The following is a 21,247-nucleotide window of genomic DNA, read 5'->3' on the forward strand; positions in this document are numbered from 1 at the left end:
GGAGATGGAACCGAACATCCTGATATGCACTTGATATATGTGGATGAAATTTGTTTATTGTTTAAGCTTGCAGGTTTACCTAGAGATGAAGCTAAGAAGAAGGTTTTCCCTTTGTATTTGAAGGGAAAGGCATTGACATGGTATAGGCTATGCGATGATATTGGTCTTGGAACTAGAATCGGTTGAAATGAGAATTCCATCATACAAATTACCCTATGTATCTAGTTCATCTTGATCAGAATTATATATATAATTATTGGCCTCATGAAGGAGAAAGTATCGCTCTAGCTTGGGGGAGGCTTCAGTCAATGTTATATTCACGCCCCAATCATGAGCTCTCAAGAGAAATTATTATTTAGAATTTTTATGCTCGGCTTTCTCGTAATGATCAATTCATGCTCGATACTTCTTGTACTAGTTCTTTTATGAAGAAGACTATTGAATTCCGGTGTGATCTTTTAGAAAGAATTGAATGCAGCTCTGAAGATTGTGAACTCGATGAAGGTAAAGAGTCAGGTATTGGCCCTAATTTTGATTGTGTTAAATCTTTTATGAATGTCGATGCTTTCCAAAAGTTTAGCACCAAATATGGACTTGGATCTAAGATAGTAGCTTCCTTTTGTGAATCTTTTGGTACTCATGTTGATCTTCCTAAATAGAAGTGATTCAAATATCACCCACCAATTAAAGAAGAAATTAAAGAACCGGTAAAAGCTAAAGAAGAAACTATCATTTATAATGTTGACCCAGTTGTTCCCACTACTTATATTGAAAAGCCACATTTCCTTGTAGGATGAAGGAACATGCTAAAGTTTCAACCGTGGTCAACAAAAGTTATATTAGAACACCTAAACTAGCTGAACAAATCAAAGTAGAACCTAGTGTTGCTATGGTTAAAGATCTCGTGGTTGATAATATTGATGGGCATGTTATTTACTTCTGTGCTGAAGCTGCTAGAATTGCCAAACCCGATGAAAAAGATAAACATAGACTTGTTGTTGGCATGCCTGTTGTCTTAGTTAAGATAGGAGATCACTGTTATCATGGTTTATGTGACATTGGTGCAAGTGTGAGTGCTATTCCTTTTACCTTATATCAAGAAATTATGAATGGTATAGCACCCGCTGAAATAGAAGACACAGATGTTACTATTAAGCTTGCTAATAGAGATACTATATCACCAATTAGGATTGTTAGAGATGTTGATGTCTTGTGTGGGAAAATAAAATACCCTGCTGATTTTCTTGTTCTTGGTTCCCCAGAAGATGACTTTTGTCACATTATCTTTGGTAGACCTTTCTTGGACACCGTTAATGCTAAAACAGATTGTGAGAAACAAACTGTCGGTGTTAGTTTTGGTGATGAATCTCATGAGTTTAATTTTTCAAAGTTTAGTACAACACCCCATAAGAAATATTTTCCTAGTAAGGATGAAATTATTGGTCTTGCTTCTATTGTTGTACCTCCTACTGATCCCTTAGAACAATTTTTGCTAGACCATGAAAATGATTTGAATATGCATGAAAGAAATGAAATTGATAGAATCTTGTTCGAACAACAACCTCTGCTTAAACACAATCTTCCTATTAAAACTCTAGGAGGTCCTCCTCCACCTAAAGGTGATCCTGTGTATGAATTAGAACAATTGCCACACACTTTGAAATATGCTTATCTTGATGATAAAAAGATATATCATGTTATTATTAGTGCTAACCTTTCAGAACATGAAGAAGAAAGATTATTGAAAGTTCTAAGGAAGCACCGAGCTGCTATTGGATATACTATTGATGATCTTAAGGGCATTAGTCCCACCTTATGCCAACACAAGATTAATATGGAACCTGATGCTAAACCCGTTGTTGATCACCAATGTCGGTTAAATCCGAAGATGAAAGAAGTGGTAAGAACGGAAATATTGAAACTTCTGGAAGTAGGTATAATCTATCCTATAGCTGATAGTAGATGGGTAAGTTCTATTCATTGTGTCCCTAAGAAGGGAGGTATAACTGTTGTTACTAATGATAAGAATGAACTTATTCCACAAAGAATTGTCACAAGCTATATAATGGTAATTGATTTTAGAAAATTAAACAAGGCAACTAGAAAAGATCATTACCCTCTGCCTTTTATTGATCAAATGCTAGAAATATTATCTAAGCACACGCATTTTTGCTTCCTTGATGGATATTCTGGTTTTTCACATATACATGTTTCTCAACATGATCAAGAAAAGACTACTTTTACTTGTCCTTTTAGAACTTATGCTTATAGACGTATGCCTTTTGGTTTATGCAATGCACCTACTACCTTTCAAAGATGTATGTCTGCTATATTCTCTGATTTTTGTGAAAAGATTGTTGAGGTTTTCATGGATGAATTTTCTGTTTATGGGAAGTCTTTTGATGATTGTTTAAGCAATCTTGATCGAGTTTTGCAGAGATGTGAGCAAACAAACCTGGTCTTGAATTGGGACAAGTGCCACTTTACGGTTGACGAAGGTATTGTTTTGGGCAATAAATTTTTTGAAAGAGGTATTGAAGTGGACAAAGCCAAGGTTGATGCAATTGAGAAAATGCCATGTTCTAAAGATATCAAAGGTATTCGTAGTTTCCTTGGTCATGCTAGTTTCTATAGGAGATTTATCAATGACTTCTCTAAAATTTCTAGGCCTATTACAAATCTTTTGCAAAAGAATATTCCTTTTGTTTTTGATGATGATTATTTGGAAGCCTTCGAAACACTCAAGAAAGCCTTAATATCTGCACCTATTGTTCAACCACCTGATTGGAACTTGCCTTTTGAGATTGATGCTAGTGATTATGCTGTTGGTGCTGTTCTAGGACAAAGAGTTGATAAGAAATTAAATGCTATCCACTATGCTAGTAAAACTCTAGACAGTGCTCAACGAAATTATGCTACTACTTAAAAGGAATTCTTAGCAGTGGTGTTTGCTTGTGATAAATTTGGATCCTACATTGTTGATTCCAAAGTGACCGTTCACACTGATCATGCTGCTATAAAATATCTTATGGAAAAGAAAGATGCTAAACCAAGACTCGTTATGTGGGTTTTTTCTGCTACAAGAATTTCATTTGCATATCACTGATAGAAAAGGAGCAGAGAACCCGTAGCTGATAACTTGTCTAGGCTTGAAAATAATCTTTATGACCCACAACCTATTGATGTTAACTTTCTTGATAAGCAGTTAGCTGCAATAAATGTTTCTAATAGCACACCTTGGTATGCTCACTATGCTAATTATATTGTTGCTAAATACATACCACCTAGCTTCACTTACCAACAAAAGAAAAAAATTCTTCTATGATTTAAGACATTACTTTTGGGATGACCCACATCTTTATAAAGAAGAATTAGATGGTATTATTAGACGTTATGTACCTGAGCATGAACAGGAACAAATCCTACGGAAATGTCACTCCAAAGCTTATGGAGGACATCACGCGGGAGACAGAACCACTCATAAGGTATTGCAATATGGGTTTTATTGGCCTACTCTCTTCAAGGATGCCCGTAAGTTCGTCTTATCTTGTGATGAATGTCAAATAATAGGTAATATCGGTAAGCGTCAAGAAATGCCTATGAATTATTCACTTGCTGTCGAACCATTTGATGTTTGGGGGTTGGATTTCATGGGACCTTTTTCTTCCTCTAATGGGTATACTCATATTTTGGCTGCTATTGATTATGTTACTAAGTGGGTAGAAGCTATCCCAACTAGTAGTGCCGACCACAACACCTCTATTAAAATGCTTAAGGAAGTTATTTTCCCTAGGTTTGGAGTCCCTAGATATTTAATGACTGATGGTGGTTCACACTTTATTCATGTTGTTTTCCGTAAAATGCTTGCCAAGTATGATGTTAACCATAGAATTGCATCACCTTATCATCCTCGGTCTAGTGGTCAAGTTGAACTTAGTAATAGAGAAATAAAACTAATTTTACAAAAGACAGTCAATAGGTCCTGAAAGGAATTGGTCTAATAAACCAGATGATGTACTTTGGGCTTATAGAATAGCATATCAAAATCCTATGGGTATGTCTCCTTATAAAATGGTTTATAGAAAAGCTTGTCATTTGCCTCTTTAGTTAGAACATAAAGTATGTTGGGCAATTAAAGAACTCAACTATGATTTCAAACTTGCTGGTGAAAAGAGGTTATTTGATATTAGCTCATTAGATGAATGGAGAACCCAGGCTTATGAAAATGCAAAGTTATTCAAAGAAAAAGTTAAAAGATGGCATGATAAAAGAACCCAAAAGCGCAAGTTCAAGGTTGGAGAATATGTTCTTTTGTACAACTCTCGTTTCAGATTCATTGCAGGAAAACTCCTCTCTAAATGGGTTGGACCTTATGTTATCGAGGAGGTCTATCGATCAGGAGTTATCAAAATAAATAATGCCGAAGGCACTAACCCGAAGGTTGTTAATGGGAAATGAATAAAACATAATATCTTAGGTACACCCATTAATGTTTAAAGCAGTATTATCCAAACTATGACACCGGAAGAAGACATAAAAGAAACCTTCCGGAACCACTCCAGAATCATGAAAAAAGGAGGTACGTGATACGGTAAGTAAATGGACTCCGAAAAATCAGCAAAAATGTTTTTGTCAGTTTTGGAATATTTAGAAAATTAGGAAAATAAGAAACTACCAGGAAGGTGACCCTGGTGGGCACAATACACCAGGGCGTGTGCCTGGCGCCAGGCGCGCCCAGGTGGGTTGTGCCCACCTCGGGTACCTTCCGGACTCCGTTTTTCTTCCGTTTGCTTGTTTTCCAAGATAAAAAATCTTTATATACTCCCCAAACTTGTTGACCTCCGTATCGCGGAGAAATCTCCTATTTTCTTTTCTTGTTGTTTTCTATCAGATCTAATCCACCATGGCCTTTTCAAGCTCCTCGAAGGACAAGTTCTTTGAGAACGTCATCAACCCGTATCTACGGGAGGTGATGCAGCACCCTCAAGCTATCCAGATGCGTGATGGGGTGCTCCACATGCGCGATGTGCAAGGCCCCAAGGGGACTGGGTCCGTGGAGGCCAGGCTTGAAGCTATGGAGCAGGAAGTCTTCCGGTGCAAGGGGATGGTGGAACTTGGACTCAATGCCAATCACCTCATGATCGCGGACTACATCCGTGATCTCAAGGTGGATGGCAAGTCCATGAAGGACATCGTCTTCTCCTTCAATGAGCAAATCAACTTCCTCCAGAGCTAGATCTAGGACCTTCAAAATAAAGTATTTGAATATGAGGCAAGGTTTAAAGGTATGAGTTTGGCTGCTAGTTACAGGATCCGAGAGACTCACTCTTCCTCTTATGACGGTTAGCCTCTGCCATGGAAACCCGAGGACAGGATCGGCGCTACTTCATCACCACCACCTCCTTCTTCATCACCAAAAGAAAATTAAGTATTGGGTATGGGCACTCCGCTTGGCTTTTGCCATGCTTGGGGGAGGTGCCCCAGTATCGTATGACCTCCACTATCTTTTGCCTTTACTTTTCTTAGTTCAATCCTTTCTTTTTGAGAGTTTGCTTAGTGATCTATCTTTGTAATCGTGTGCGAGATATATAATAAAGTTTAGTTTGAGTTTTGCTTCTTTTACTTTCATGTTTTGATAAAAGAAAGGAAATAAATGCAAAAGATCATATGCTAATCTTATGGTAAGTAATGACATCACATAAGGAAAAGTATAAGTAGAAAATTTTGTTGTAGATTGACAAACAAAGCATTGGTTAATGATGCAACTCATAAAAGAATTAATAAGGGAAGAGAAGATTCACATGCAAATACACTATCCTAGAAATCTTTTGTGATTGTGAGCACCCATCAAAATATTATATGACAAAATTGTTGACGTTGGACAAGGAAGACAGTGTAATGACTTATGTTTGTTCATATTCCTATAGAAGATCCTTCAACATTTGGTGTTTGCCCCCTATCTTTGCTAGCCAAAAATTCCGCACCAAGTAGAGATACTACGTGTGCATCCAAAAACCCGTAAACACAAATCTTGTTTTGAGAATCCACCATACCTACCTATGGATTGAGCAAGATCCTTCAAGTAAGTTGTCATCAGTGCAATAAGGCACTAAAGATTGCTTCTAAAAGTGTTAGATCATTTAGTGTAAGAGAAAATAGAGCGTTGTACGAACTTGTGATGGTGAAGAATAAAAGCGACAGACTGCATAATAAAGGTTTCCATCATAAGGGGCAATATGACGTGACGTTATCCTGCACTAAGTGTTGAGCATACAAACAAAAACCGCATGGCAACCTCTGCTTCCCTCTGCGAAGGGCCTATCTTTTACTTTTATGTATTTACTTTCATGCAAGAGTCAAATTTCTTCTCTCTATTCCTTTTTATTTTCTCTTTTGGCAAGCATCATGTGGTGAGGAAAGATCTAGGCACATATATCTAGTTGAATATGGGTACCATGAGTTATTATTGTTGACATCACGCTTGAGGTGAGTACGTTGGGAGGCGAAACTATACGCCTCTATCTTTCTATGTGTTCGGGTGAAACGTTTTGCTCATGTATATGCGGTGAGTGTAAACAATCATAGAAGACTATATGATGGTTGAGTATGTGGACTTGCCTAAAGGCTCCGATATGTGACCCTTCCTGAAAAGATGAAGAGTTGTAGTTGCAAAGTTGACTGATAATATAGTTTGTTGCTTTCCAATAGAGTTTATGCTTGATACTTCGATGTTGTGATGAATTGTTACTTATTCATGAGAACTTTATGATAAAAGTTCTATTATAAAAGTTTTATGTTAAAGGTTGTTGCTGTTATAATAAGTTACATGATGCTTCTATGTCCGTATTTTGTTTATATCGACACCTCTCTCTCTCTCTCTCTAAGCATGTGGACATGTTTTTTGATTTTGGTTTTCACTTGAGTACAAGCGAGGCCTAAGCTTGGGGGAGTTGATACGTCCATTTTGCATCATGTTTACCTACTATTATTTATGTTGTTTTATTGCATAGTACTGCTTTTTGGAGTAATTCTAATTCATTTTCTCTCATAATATGCAAGGTACAGACAAAGGGGGAGAATTCCGGCAACTGGAAATCTGGACCTGAAAAAGCTACACCAGGCTACCTATTCTGCACAACTCCAAATGAGCTGAAACTTCATGAGGATTTTTTATGGAATAAATGAGTATTTTTGGAGCAAATAAGTACCAGAAAGGGCCCACCAGGTGGGCACAACCCACCTGGGCGCGCTAGGGAGCCCAGGCGCGACCTGGTGGGTTGTGCTCACCTCGGCCCACCTCCGGTGCCCCTCTTCTGGTACATAAGTCATTTTGAGCTACAAAAAATAAAGAAGGACTTTCGGGAAGAAGCGCCGCTTTCTTGAGGTGGAACCTGGCAAGAGTACTTTTGTCGTCCGATGCCGGGGGAACTTCCCTCCCAGAGGGGGAAATCATCATCATCATCATCATCATCACCAACAACTCTCCCATCTTGGGGAGGGATATCTCCATCAACATCTTCAACATCACCATCTCGTCTCAAACCCTAGTTCATCTCTTGTGTTCAATCTTTGCACCGGAACTATAGATTGGTGCTTGTGGGTGACTAGTAGTGTTGATTACATCTTGTAGTTGATTACTATATGGTTTATTTGGTGGAAGATTATATGTTCAGATCCATTATGTTATTTAATACCCCTATGATCTTGAGCATGATTATCATTTGTGAGTAGTTACTTTTGTTCTTGATGTCATGGGAGAAATCATGTTGCAAGTAATCATGTGAACTTGATATGTGTTCGATATTTTGATGATATGTATGTTGTGATTCCCTTAGTGGTGTCATGTGAACCTCGACTACATGACACTTCCCCATATTTAGGGCTAAGAGAATGCATTGTGGAGTAGTTATTAGATGATTGGCTGCGAGAGTGACAGAAGCTTAAACCATAGTTTATGCGCTATTCCATAAGGGACCAATTGGATCCAAAAGTTTAATGCTATGGTTAGAATTTATTCTTAATAGTTTTCTCGTAGTTACGGATGCTTGCGAGGGGGTTAATCATAAGTAGGCGGTTTGTTCAAGTAAAAACAGCACCTAAGCACCGGTCCACCCACATACCAAATTATCAAAGAAGCGAACACGAATTGAACCAGCATGATGAAATTGACTAGATGAAATTCCCGTGTACCCTCAAGAAGACTTTGCTTATCATAGAGACCACTTTGGTCTGTCCTTTGCCTCAAAAGGATTGGGATACCTTGTTGCACTTTTGTTACTTCTACTGTTACTTGCTCGTTACAAATTACCTTGCTATCAAACTACACTTCTACTTACAATTTCAGCACTTGCAGACATTACCTTGTTGAAAGCACTTATCATTTCCTTCTGCTCCTCGTTGGGTTCGACACTCTTACTTATCGAAAATGCTACAATTGATCCCATATACTTGTGGGTCATCATGCATTCCTCCTAGGGCGCGCCCCTGTGTCTTGTCGCCTCCTCAGGGATCTTCTGACATGGACTCCAAGTCCTCTGGATGTCTTCTGGTCCAAGAAAAATTATCACGAAAGTTTTGTTCTGTTTGGACTCCGTTTGAATTCATTGTCTGTAAAACTCATAAACAAGCAAAAAACAGAAACTGGCACTGGGCTATAGGTCAATAAGTTAGTCCCAAAAATAATATAAAATAACATATTAATGCATATAAAACATCCAAAACAGACAATATAATAGCGTGGAACAATAAAAAATATAGATGCATTAGAGACGTATCAAGCATCCCCAAGCTTAATTCCCGTTTGTCCTCGAGTAGGTAAATGATAAAAATAGAATTTTTGATGTGGAATGCTACCTAACATATTTATCCATGTAATTTTCTTTATTGTGGCATGAATATTCAGATCCGTAAGATTCAAAACAAAAGTTCAATATTGACATAAAAACAATAATACTTCAAGCATACTAATGAAGAAATCATGTCTTCTCAAAATAACATGGCCAAAGAAAGTTATCCTACAAAATCATACAGTCTAGCTATGCTCCATCTTCGTCACACAAAGTATTAAATCATGCACAACCCCGGTCTTAATAAAGCAATTGTTTCATACTTTAGTATTCTCAAACTTTTTCCACTTTCACGTAATGCATGAGCGTGAGCCATGGATATAGCACTATAGATGGAATAGAATATGGTGGTTGTGGAGAAGACAATAAGAATGAGATAGTCTCACATCAACTAGGCATATTAATGGACTATGGAGATGCCCATCAATATATCAATGTAAATGAGTAGGGATTGCCATGCAACAGATGCACTAGAGATATAAGGGTATGAAAGCTCAAAAACAAACTAAGTGGGTGTGCATCCAACTTGCTTGCTCACGAAGACCTAGGGCAATTTGAGGAAGTCCATCATTGGAATATACAAGCCAAGTTCTATAATGAGAAATTCCCACTAGTATATGAAAGTGACAACTTAGGAGACTCTCTATCATGAAGATCATGGTGCTACTTTGAACCACACGTGTGGTAAAAGGATAGTAGCATTGCCCCTTCTCTCTTTTCTCTCATTTTTTGTGTCGGTTTCTTTTGGCCTCTTTTTTTTATTTGGGCTTCTTTGGCCACTTCTATTTTTTGAAAAGTCCGGAGACTCATCCCAACTTGTGAGGCAATCATAGCTTCCATCATCCTTTACTCACATGGGACAATGCTCTAATAATGATTATCATCACACTTTTATTTACTTACAACTCAAGAATTACAACTCAATTCTAGAATAAGTTATGACTCTATAGGAATGCATCATGCATATGAGAACAACATGACAACGATGGTGCATGTCATAATAAATGGAACGGTGGAAGTTGCATGGCAATATATCTCGGAATGGCTATGGGAATGCCATAATAGCTAGGTATGTGGCATTTTTGAGGAAAGTAATGGTGGGCTTAATGCACTGGTGAGAATTGTGCGGTACTAGAGAGGCTAGCAATGACTGTTGGGCTATGAAGATACAAGATAGAAGACTTCTTCCCGTGTCTGGATGGGACTCTCCTTTGCGTGGATGGCAAGCTTGGCGTTCGGAAATGTAGATTCCTTTCTCTGTAACCAACTTTGTATAACCCTAGTCCCCTCCGGTGTCTATATAAACCGAAGGGTTTAGTCCATAGAGGCAATCACAATCATAATCAGGTTTTAGCCATTACGATCTCTTGGTAGATCAACTCTTGTAATACTCATATTCATCAATATCAATCAAGCAGGAAGTAGGGTATTACCTCCATAGAGAGGGCCTGAACCTGGGTAAACATCGTGTCCCCTGTCTCCTATTACCATCGACCTTAGATGCACAGTTCGGGACCCCCTACCTGAGATCCACCGGTTTTGACACCGACATTGGTGCCAAAAGGTTTGATGGCCCCTTCAATCATCCACAACAATGTGGTCCAGGGGGAGGTCCTCCTCCCAGGACAGATCTTTGTATTCGGCGGCTTTGCACTGCGGGCCAACTCGCTTGGCCATCTGGAGTAGATCGACAGCTATGCCCCTGGCCATCAGGTCAGGTTTGGAAGCCTGAATTACATTGTCGATATCCGCGGAGACTTGACCTTCGATGGATTCGAGCCCATGACAGCCGCTCCCTGCCGCCACGATGAACATGACCTAAATCTGTCATCGGACCGTGCCCAGGAAATAGCGCCTATAACTGCTCTGGCCCTAGATCCGGAGCAGATAGCACCGACCGAGGAGGGGAAGCTTAACCCCGCTGCGGAAGCCGCAGACTTTGTTGCGTTAGAGCCGCACACAGATCCAACCTCGAGTGGGCCCTGTGTCATCGGAACCTCGGATTCGTCTCCGTCCATAGGTTCCGAACCGCGTACATCCGTGCCCATCGAACCTGATCAAGCGCCGATCATGGAGTTCAACTCCGCGGACATCTTTCGGCACTCACCTTTTGGTGATGTGCTAAACTCATTAAAAGCCCTCTTCTTATCTGGGGGCTCTCAGCCGAACTATATCCGGCTTGAATTGGAATTTGATGATGGAGAATTTCGCTTCCCACCCACCACCCACTGCATAGCCACTATCGAAGACTTAACCGACATGCTTGATTACGACTCCGAAGACATCGACAGTATGGACGATGATGACGGAGAGGAGCAGGAACAGAAACCACCGCTTACAGGGCGCTGGACAGCCACCTCCTTGCATGATGTATACATGGTGGATACACCCAAAGAGAACAACGACAACAATGAGAAGGATCTAGTCGAGGATAAAGCTCCTGAGATATAGCCAAAGTGCCGACATCAGCGGCGCTGCTCTAAACCACGCCATGGAAAAAGCAACAATACCGACACATGAGAAAATAATACTCTGGACGATGCCGAAGACAATGAAGACCCCATTGAGCCAACTTCCGAGCAGGACAAACGGGAGGATGGGCGAGTTAGCCCTGATGAACAGGCCATGCATGAAGACTCGGAGGACAGTAACTACCTTCCGCTCTCCGAGGACGAGGTGAGACTCGGTGATGAAGACTTTATCGTGCCCTAGGAGCCCGTAGACCAGGAGTGCTTCAAGCACCGGCTAATAGCCACTGCAAGGAGCTTGAAAAAGAAGCAGCAACAGCTTCAAGCTGATCAAGATTTGCTCAACGATAGATGGACTAATGTCCTAGCAGCCGGAGAATACGGCCTCGAGCGCCCAACCAAAAGTTACCCGAAGCACAAATTGCTACCCCAATTCGATGAGGGAGGCACTGGAACCCGTCCTACCAGCATGTAATGCGGCTGACCAACCACCACGTGGCCGGGACAAAGCGCCAACTCAAGCCGAACACCAGCCCGCGCTACCTCGCCGTAAAAACAGAGACACAACAGCTCGGGGATACACATATGATTTGCGGCATGACGTGGGAAACCGTGGATGTCAGACCAGATCGATCTACGGATCGGGGGGACATGCCCTGACACCCGAGGATAGCCACCCGGCCGAACGTGGCAAGTATAACCACGTCTGGGCCGAAAACCGTAGACAAACCCCATCCGAGCTACGTCACAACTTGGCTCGATATAGAGGAGCCGCACACCCCCTCTGCTTCACTGATGAAGTAATGGAACATGAATTCCTAGAATGGTTTAAACCCGTGAACATCAAATCATATGATGGGACAACAGACCCCGCGGTATGGATTGAGGATTTTCTTCTCCATATTCACATGGCCCGCAGTGATGATCTTCATGCCATCAAATACCTCCCGCTAAAACTAAAGGGACCAGCTCGGCACTAGTTGAACAGCCTGCCCAAAAACTCCATTGGCAGCTGGGAGGACTTGGAAGATGCCTTCCTCGACAACTTCCAAGTTACATATGTCCGACCTCCGGATGCCAATGACTTAAGTCACATAGTTCAACATCTCGGAGAGGCAGCCAAGAAATTCTGGACTAGGTTCTTAACTAAAAAGAACCAAATCGTCGACTGTCCGGATGCCGAAGCCCTAGCGGACTTTAAACATAGCATCCGTGACGAATGGCTCGCCCGACACCTCGTCCAAGAAAAGCCGAAGTCCATGGCAACCCTCACGGCACTCATGACTCGCTTCTGTGCGGGCGAAGATAGCTGGCTAGCCCATAGCAATAACAACACAAGCAAACCTGGCACTTCTAAAGCCAGAAACAGCAACGGCAAGCCCCGACGCAACAGACACAAGCGTCGAAGCAACGGTGACAACACCGAAGTCACGGCAGTCAACGTCGGATTCAGTGGCTCTAAATCCGGTCAGCGAAAGAAGCCATATAAAAGAAACAATCCGGGCCCGTCCAGTTTGGACCGCATACTCGATCGTCCATGTCAAATCCACGGAACTCCTGATAAACCAGCCAATCATACCAACAGAGAATGTTGGGTTTTTAAACAGGCCGGCAAGTTAAATGCCGAGAACAAGGAGAAGGGGTCGCAAAGCAAGGACGACGACGAGGAGCCCCGGCCACTGAACACAGGGGGACAGAAGAAGTCCCCCCCAAGTTAAAACGGTGAACATGATATACTCTACCCATATCCCTAAGAGGGAGCGCAAGCGCGCGCTCAGGGACGTCTACGCGATAGAGCCAGTCGCCCCAAAGTTCAATCCATGGTCGTCTTGCCCGATCACATTCGATCGCAGGGACCATCCGACCTGTATCCGTCATGGCGGTTCAGCCGCACTAGTTCTCGGCCCAATCATTGATGGATTCCATCTTACACGAGTACTCATGGACGGCGGCAGCAGCCTAAACCTGCTCTATCAGGATACAGTGCACAAAATGGGTATTGATCCCTCAAGGATCAAGCCCACAAAAACCACCTTTAAAGGTGTCATACCAAGTGTAGAGGCCCGCTGTACAGGCTCAATCACACTGGAGGAGTGAGGGAGTCCTGGACTAAGGGGTCCTCGGACAGCCGGACTATATGCTTGGGCCGGACTGTTGGGCTACGAAGATACAAGATAGAAGACTTCGTCCCGTGTCCGAATGGGACTCTCCTTGACGTGGAAGGCAAGCTTGGCGATTCTGATATGTAGATTCCTTCCTCTGTAACCGACTTTGTACAACCCTAGTCCCCCCGACTTCTAGGGAGAGACACATCAATCATAACCTCATAGGCTAGACTTCTAGGGTTTAGCCATTACGATATCATGGTAGATCAACTCTTGTAATACTCATATTCATCAAGATCAATCAAGCAGGAAGTAGGGTATTACCTCCATGGAGAGGGCCCGAACCTGGGTAAACATCGTGTCCCCCGCCTCCTGTTGCCATCGACCTTAGACGCACAGTTCGGGACCCCTACCCGAGATCCGCCGGTTTTGATACCGACATTGGTGCTTTCATTGAGAGTTCCACTGTGTCGTCGAAGATAGGCTTGATGGCTCCATCAATCATCTACAACAATGGAGTCCAGGGGGAAATCTTCCTCCCTGGACAGATCTTCGTATTCGGCGGCTTCGCACTACGGGCCACCTCGATTGGCCATCTAGAGCAGATCGATAGCTACACCCCTGGCCATCAGGTCAGATTTGGAAGGCTGAATTTTGTGCTGATGTCCGCGGAGACTTGCACTTCGATGAATTCGAGCCCATGACGGCAGTCCTCGGCCACTACGATGAACATGACCTAGATCTGTCATCGCGCCACACGCAGGATATAGCACCTGTGACCACCCTGGCCCTAGAGCCGGAGCGGACTATGTCGTCCGAGGACGAGAAGCTTAACCCCGCCACAGAGGCCATAGACTCGGCGGCGCTCGAGCCACACATAGACTCAACATCGACCAGGGCTTGTGTCACCGGAACCCCGAACTTGTCTCCGGCCATCGATTCTGGACCGCGTGCATGCGCGTCTACTGAACCTAATTGGGCCCCGGTCTTGGAGTTCAGCTCCGCGGACATCTTCTAGCACTCGCCTTTTGGCGACGTGTTAAATTCATTGAAATCTCTCTCCCTGTCAGGGGATTCTTGGCCGAACTATGTCCGGCTCAAATGGGAAGCGGATGATGGAGAAATTCGTTCCCCACCCACCACCCACTTTATAGCCACTATCGACGACTTAACCGACATGCTTGAATATGACTCCGAAGACATCGACGGTACGGACGACGATGCCAGAGACGATTAGGAACCACTGCCTACAGGGTGTTGGATAGCCACCTCCTTGTACGACATATACTTGGTGGATACACCCAAAGAAAATAACGGCGGCGATAAAAATCTAGTCGAGGACAAACCTCCTGAGATACAGCCGAAGCAGCAACGTCAGTGGCGCCGCTCTAAGGCACGCCGTGTAAAAATAGCAACACCGTCATAGAAGAGGACAACACTCCGGACGGTGCCGAAAACAATGAAGACCCCGTTGAGCCAACCTCCGAACAGGAGGAATGGGATGATGGGCGAGTCAGCCCTGGCGAACAAGCCATGAACGAAGACTCAGAGGATAGCAACTACCTTCCGCTCTCTGAGGACGAGGTTAGCCTCGGTGACAAAGATTTCATCGTGCATGAAGAGCCCGCCAAATAGGAACACTTTAAGCGTCAGCTAATTGCCACTGCAAGAAGCCTGAAAAAAGCAGCAGCAGCTTCAAGCTGATCAAAATCTGCTCAATGAAAGATGGACTGACATCCTGGAAGCCGAGGAAAATGGCCTCGAGCGCCCAACCAAAAGCTACCTGAAGCGCAAACTGTTACCACAGTTTGACAACGAGGCGCTGGAGCCCGTCCTACCAAGGTACAATATGGCTGACCGACCACCACGTGGCCGGGACAAAGCGGCACCTCAAGCTGAATACCAGCCCGCACTACCTCGCTGAACAAACAGAAATACAACAGCTCGGGGATATACACATGACCTGCAACGCGATTTGGAAAAGGGAGCAGGTCAAACAAGATCAATCTATGGATCACGGGGGTGCGCCTCGACGCGCGACAACGGCCATCTGGCGGAACGTGAGAAACATAACCACGTCCGGGCCGAAAACCACAGACGAGCTCCATCCGAACTACGTCACGACTTGGCCCGATATAGGGGCGCCGCACACCCCCTCTGCTTCACTGACAAAGTAATGGGACATGATTTCCCAAAAGGGTTTAAACCCGTAAACATCGAATCATACGATGGCACAACAGACCCCGCGGTGTGGATTGAGGATTTTCTTCTCCACATTCATATGGCCTGCGGTGATGATCTTCACGCCATCAAATACCTCCCGCTCAAACTCAAGGGACCAGCTAGATACTAGTTAAACAGTCTGCCCGAAAACTCCATTGGCAGCTGGGAGGAATTGGAGGACGCCTTCCTCGACAACTTCCAAGCCACATATGTACGACCTCCGGATGCCGATGACCTAACTCATATAATCCAACAGCCCGGAGAGTCAGCCAGGAAATTCTGGACTCGGTTCCTAACTAAAAAGAACCGGATCATCGATTGCCCGGAAGCCAAAGCCCTAGCGGCCTTTAAGCACACCATCCGCGATGAATGGCTGGCCAGACATGTGGGCCAGTAAATCTGAATTCCATGTCAGCCCTCACGGCACTCATGACCCGCTTTTGTGCGGGCGAAGACAGCTGGCTAGCCCGTAGCAACAACAACACAAAGCAAACCTGGCACTTCTGAAGCCAGAAACAACAATGGCAAGCCCCGAAGCAATAGACATAAGCGTCGAAACAACAGTGATAGTACCGAAGACACGGCGGTCAACGCCGGATTCAGCGGCTCTAAGTCTGGTCAGCGGAAGAAGCCATTTAAAAGGAACAACCGGGCCCGTCCGGTCTGGACTGCATACTAGATCGATCATGCCAAATCCATGGCACTCCGGATAAACCAGCCAATCATACCAACAGGGAATGTTGGGTTTTCAAACAGGACGGCAAGTTAAATGCCGAGAATAAGGAGAAAGGGTTGCAAAGCAAGGACGATGACGAGGAATCCCGACCAACGAACACAGGGGGACAGAAGAAATTTCCCCCCTAAGTTAAAATGGTGAACATTATATACGCCACCCATATCCCCAAGAAGGAGCGCAAGCATGCACTCTGGGACGTCTACGCGATGGAGCCAGTCGCCCCAAAATTTAACCCATGGTCCTCCTGTCCGATCACCTTCGATCGCAGGGACCATCCAACCAGTATCTGTCATGGCGGTTCAGCCGCACTGGTCCTTGACCCAATTATTGAAGGATTACATCTCACGTGAGTCCTCATGGATGGTGGCAGCAGCCTGAACCTGCTCTATCAGGATACAGTGCACAAAATGGGTATCGATCGCTCAAGGATCAAGCCCACAAAAACCACCTTTAAAGGTGTCATACCAGGTGTAGAGGCCTGTTGTACGGGCTCAATCACACTGGAAGTGGTCTTCGGATCCCCAGATTATTTCCGAAGCGAAGAGTTAATCTTTGATATCGTCCCCTTCCGCAGTGGCCATCATGCACTCTCGGACGAACCGCATTTTCTCGATTCAATGTGGTACCGCACTACGCCTACCTCAAGCTCAAGATGCTCGGACCTCGCGGTGTTATAACAGTCAATGGAAATACGGAGCGCTCCCTGCATACTGAGGAGCACACCGCGGCCCTTCCAGCAGAAGTACAGAGTAGCCTTCTTAGGCAGAACCTCAATTCGGCAGTAAAGCCCCCACACACCGTCAGGCGAGTCTGAACTACTCTGTAGCGGGACCGTCCAGCTCGTCCAGAGCTCAGCTAGCAATTCGGCCTCCGTCCCAGTCCCAATAAAGCGGTGAAATTTGTGCCACGCGTACATTACTACACACTCAAAGTACCATGGGCAAGGATAGAGGCATAGCTAGACCATGGTCCACAATGCGGCTCAACCACACCTGGATCCACATACCTTCACCGTTTATTTTTTAGTTATTTCAGGTTTTTCTCTTCTTGAGGCTTTTTCTGATAACCTGATAATCGTACCCATCACGGGATGAATACACCAAGGATGCAAGGAGCTTTGACGTACAAAGGGAATCCCCAGGTGGTCTCTGCTAATGATCGCTATACCTGTTTTACATACCCGTATGCAGCCCACTCTTGGTCATGGCATATTAAATAGCCTTACTTGCTTATCGCATTACTTGTACAAGTACGTCTCGACGTATTAATCAAATTAATATGGAAAATAATTCCCAGCGTCAGCTTATTACTTCATTTTTTCCTCGTCTTTGTATATTTTATTGCACCCGTACGCTCTGGTACGCATTACTTCGCCAGGGGCTTCATCGCGCCCCGCAATAAGGCAATAAAGTCCGAACACTTTTGTAGTATAGTTCGGCACCCCAAACTTATAGCATTATATGCATCGGCTCCGAATCATGTCTTTGGTCAATAGTTGGGTTGCCCGGCTCCTGTGCTTACTACCTTACGTTTCGCTATATCAGCTAGGGTAGTAAAGGGAGAACTATTGCGATTGTGTCCCGGTTCTTCCGGACGAGCACCTCAGTAGAGAAAGCCGAAAACTGACTGTCATGATGCGGCGAGAGCTGGTCCGCTGTTTGAGAGGTCTTCAAATCCTTAGAGATTTTTTCCGCTTTATGCGAGGAATTGGTTCTTATCCGATTAGGCGTGTATAGCGCCCCAGCTTCGGTCTTCCGAATACCAGGGGCTTCGCCAAAATTTTCATTGTTAAACTCCTATGGCTAAGTGAGGGTGATAAAGTCATATAGTCCGATTGCCTTGGTCGTTGCGTTAAACACCTCCTTTAAGGACCAAAAGTTGGAGTAAAGAGTGTTTATACTTATCCTGAACACCCCCATACTATCTACATGGGGGCAGAAGCCGACGACTGGCCAACTCTCAGATTTCATAAACGGCCGCACAGGAGGTAAAACTTTAAAACAAGCAAGCATTATATTACATAAAGAACTTGTTTTATATTACAAGATAGGATAACATGAATATTTTCATGGGAATATAATATCCTTGGCACACTGCTCCGCCACAAGGCGGGATCCCTCCAGGACACTATCAAAATATAGTTCAGGTCAGCGGTGCTCCTTGCCCTCAGGCGGCCCATCGGTCACCAGCTTCGTGGCATCCATCTTCGCCCAGTGCATCTTGGCGTGGGCAAAGGCCATCCGTGCACCTTCAATGTAGACCGACCGCTTTATAACTTCAAGCTGTGGGCAGGCACTCACAAGCCGCTTTACGAGTCCGAAGTAGCTGTTGGGCATGGGCTCGGCAGGCCATAGCCGGACTATTAGGTCCTTCATGGCTAGTTCGGCTGCCTTGTGCAGTTCGACCAGTTGTTTCAACTAGTCTCTAAAGGGCACCAGATGTTCTGGCCCACAGTATTGCGACTAGAACAGCTTCTCCATAGAGATCCCTTCTTCGGCTCGATAAAACTCAGCAGCATCTGATATGCTGCGCGGCAAATCCGTGAACGCCCCTGGAGAGCTCCAAATTCGGGTAAGTAAAAGGAATGTATCCTTCACATACTTGCTTTGCATAATGAAAGCCTTACCCACCACGATCTTCTTGGCCAACTAGATTCCCTGGAGGGTGCTCTAGGCTTCGGCCCGGGCATCTTGTGCGCTCTGGCGGGCCTTGGCAAGTTTAGACTCTCGAGTCTTATAATCATGCTCCAAGGACTCGTACTTCTTGACGACATCCTGGAGCTCTTGCTGGACCTCGCTGACCCGAGCCTCCTGCTTCTCGCGCGCGGCGCATTCCTTGGCCGCTCTGTCCTTAGCATCGGCCAATGCCTTCTTGAGTGCCGCCACCTTGGTCGTGGCCCCTAATGAAGTTCATGACACTTTAGTCAGCACGAACCTTTCATCCTTCCTGACTATACACGCAGGTTACTACATACCTTTGCTTTCTTCAATCTGCTTCCTCACGAGGCCGAGCTCTTCCTTGGCCCACTCCAGGTTTTGCTTTAGTCCGGGGACCTCCACAGTATGAGCAGCAGCAACTAGTAGCGATGCCTGCTTATTATCATAGACATATTATGTTAGACTCCTGCAAAAATTATTTTGATCCTCTGTTCGGCTTTTCTTTCCGAACACCGCACAGAGCATCAGGGGCTACTGTGTACACTGTGATATTCTTTTATACTTATATTACTTACCTCAAAGCCTGTTAGAAGGCTAGTGCAGGCTTCGGTCAATCCACTTTTCGCTGCCTGGACCTTCCCAATCTCCGCACCCATTAGGGTACGGTGTTCATCAACCATGGAAGCGCCTTTCAGCGCTTCCAGCAACTTGTCCGGTGCCTCTGGTTGGACAGAGGTCACTGGCGTCATAGGCGTGCCCCTTCCCTTTGAAGGGGGTTGCTCGCCTGATTCCAGAACTTTAGGGGTCTCCGGAATTGTATTCGGATGAGGGCCAAATTGAATGCGGCCCCATCGTCAGTGTCCATAGGGGTCTGCACCCCCATGTGTTCAGCAGCCGAGGCTTCACCCTATGGCACCTCCTGTACGGCCACCAGATTCCATCCCAGGACGGGGATCCTTCGGGATGATGCTTCGGCGCCATCTAGGTCCCGGGGAGAGGTAGCCGACGGAAGGGTCTCGCTGTTCATCACCGCTGGGTCCAGCAAATCCTCTGATGAGGACCGATCAAGGCGAGACTGAGCCAGACTGCAAGTGCATAATGTAAGCATGTTAAAATAATAGAGTAAAGAATCCAGATACGAGTACGTTTCCGGACATTTACGAGTCGGCCAGGGGCTTCTCCCTGGGCAGCCACTCCCAGCTCCTGTTGGTGGCTGCTGTGGAGCTATCCAAAAAGGAAGCCTTCCCTTTCTTGGACGCACCGGCCTCCGGATGCATGGGGGGCGTCCTTTTCTCTTTTTTTTCCTGCGGAAGGGGAGTGGATTTCTTCCTCTTCCTCCTCTTCTTCATCGTCTTCGGCGGAGGAGCGGCCTCGGCGTCTTCGGATGTCACGTCCGGAGTACCCCTATGGCGGAGACCACTTCTGGTCCCCTTTGCCTTCTTCTTGGCCTTCTTCTCCGGCACCTTGTAAGGCGCCGAAATCAGCATCTTCATCAGGAGCGGGATCTCTGGGCCTTCGGGCAGTGGGGCCGGACAGTCAATCTGTTCCGCCATCTCTGTCCAATCCTGAAATAATCGATAGAGAGACTTAGATGCCTTCCTCTCATGCGCGAGTAAAGGGAACACCTTGAAAACATGAAAGGGCTTACCGGATTTGCAGGATGGGTTAGGTCGTGCCCACGATCCTCGTCCGTGGCCGGCGACACCTCGTTAGCCTTGAAGATCACCTTCCATATATCTTCGTGCGTCGTACCGAAGAGTTCTAATAGAGTCTGGTGCTTGGCCGGGTCATCCTCCCACAGGAGGCAAGTCCGGCGTTGGCATGGAAGAATCCGGTGGACGAGCATGACCTGGACCACGTCGACGAGCTTGACTTTCTTGATTATCATATGCTGGACGCGCGTCCAGAGCGCTGTCAGCTCGTTCGGAGAGCCCCAGGGTAGGCCCTTCTCTTGCCAGGAGGTGAGCCTCGTCGGGACTGCGGATCGGAATTCAGGGGCCGCCGCCTAGTTGGTGTCACGCGGCTTGGTGATGTAGAACCATCCCGACTGCCACCACTTCACTGTCTCCACAAAGGAGCCCTCGGGCCAGGTGACATTGGGCATCTTGCCCACCATGGCGCCCCCGCACTCGGCTTGTTGGACGCTCACCACCTTGGGCTTCACATTGAAGGTCTTCAGCCACAGGCCGAAGTGAGGTGGGATGCGGAGAAA

General features: G+C 45.3%; 1 pseudogene; it reads left to right on the top strand.

The window, feature by feature from the left end:
• The first annotated feature begins 3,704 nt into the window (after positions 1-3,704).
• Positions 3,705-21,247, top strand: part of LOC123139283 (uncharacterized) — a 123,625-nt pseudogene continuing 106,082 nt past the window's right edge.

The sequence above is a fragment of the Triticum aestivum genome, chromosome 6B, assembly GCF_018294505.1.
Source record: "Triticum aestivum cultivar Chinese Spring chromosome 6B, IWGSC CS RefSeq v2.1, whole genome shotgun sequence".
Taxonomy (NCBI): domain Eukaryota; kingdom Viridiplantae; phylum Streptophyta; class Magnoliopsida; order Poales; family Poaceae; genus Triticum; species Triticum aestivum.